At 52.0% G+C, this 1405-nt stretch overlaps 1 non-coding gene across 1 annotated transcript; it reads right to left on the reverse strand.

Moving 5' to 3' along the window:
• Nucleotides 1-805: 805 nt before the first annotated feature.
• trnan-auu (transfer RNA asparagine (anticodon AUU)) lies at nucleotides 806-879 on the reverse strand. The gene has a single exon. It is a non-coding gene; the product is annotated as a tRNA-Asn (tRNA).
• Between the last annotated feature and the right edge of the window lie 526 nt (nucleotides 880-1405).

The following is a 1405-nucleotide window of genomic DNA, read 5'->3' on the forward strand; positions in this document are numbered from 1 at the left end:
TCTCTCTCTCCTTTCTCCGTTGCTTGCTTCCTCACCCATCCTGCTACCATCACTCTGCTGCTTGTGCTCTCTCCCGGGTACAAGGTAAAATTAAAAGGCCCATATCTGGCATTTGGTGATGCAACATTACAGGTGATTTATCCATGTCAGATGTCACTTTCCCAGCCATCTGTGGCTCGACACAACATCAGGTTTGGATTTCACAGTCCCCCGAGTCCGTTCTCAGGTCAGTCAGAATTCCTTGCAGGGTCTTGTTCCGAGAATTGTTCAAAGTTCAAGATCACAAGCATGGAGATGCCTGGGATTGAACCCCGGACCTCACACATGCAAAGCATGAGCTCTCCCACTGAGCTACATCCCAGTACTGCTCGGCAATTACGGATGTCCGCTCTTTTATGGCTCTCGCGCTTTGAGCATAAAACAGAGACATTGAAGCACAGAGAACAAGGCTGGCACCGGCCATTCGGCCCATCCGTCCTCACTATTCAGTGCGATCATGACTGATCACACAAGATCAAATCCATGTTCCGCTCTCTCCCCACACGCCGTGAAAACATTTTGGGGCAGAAGCCATTTAGAATTAAATCAAAATAAGACATTAGACCTGGCAAGTCCAATATGTCGGCCGAGGAAACACGCACATTCCGGCAAAAGTGAAGTAGAAAATCCGGACACCCGGACGTGACCCCGCAGGGAGGGCTCCCACTGAGCCCAGTGAGGCAGCAGCAGGGAGCGGCCGCCTACTGACAGCTCAGTGTTACCCAGCTGACAATGACACCCACAGCAAAAGCTGCCGGATCGCCAGAGTCCCTGGGTGGGTTCGAACCACCAGCCTTTCGGTTAATAGCCGAACGCCCGGACCGATTACGCCACAGCGACACCCTGAAGGAAGCAGAAATAAATGGGCCATTCCCGGGTTGGGAGTAGGTGACAAGGGACCGATGCTGGGATCCGGCTTTTCACATCTGCAGCATTGGTTTGGATCAGGGAGTCACGGAGAATACAAAACTGAATACAGAAGGAACACTCAGTACGTCGAACAACATCGGTGGAGAGAGATCCAGAGGTAACGTTTCTGGTCGGAAACTGGGTCAGAAGTGACCAGGACCACTGCACCTGAGAGAACCTCCAGGTCAACGACCCGAATTCATAACGGAAGCATTGAAACGCAGAAAAAAGTGTCATTTATTACATGGAATTTTCACTCGGTGACCAAACAATCAACAGCCCCTTCAAAATTACAGCGGCTGGACCCGCAGTCGGCAGGATTCGAACCTTCGCTGAAAAACCCCAATGAATTTTTAGTCCATCGTCTTAACCACTCGGCCGCCAGTACCGCGCTCCCCACGGCTCAGCAGCCAGAAGGACATTGGCCATGGGCTGGGGTCAGTGTGTCCAGGGACGG

This window comes from Pristis pectinata, chromosome 29 (assembly GCF_009764475.1).
Source record: "Pristis pectinata isolate sPriPec2 chromosome 29, sPriPec2.1.pri, whole genome shotgun sequence".
NCBI classification, from domain to species: domain Eukaryota; kingdom Metazoa; phylum Chordata; class Chondrichthyes; order Rhinopristiformes; family Pristidae; genus Pristis; species Pristis pectinata.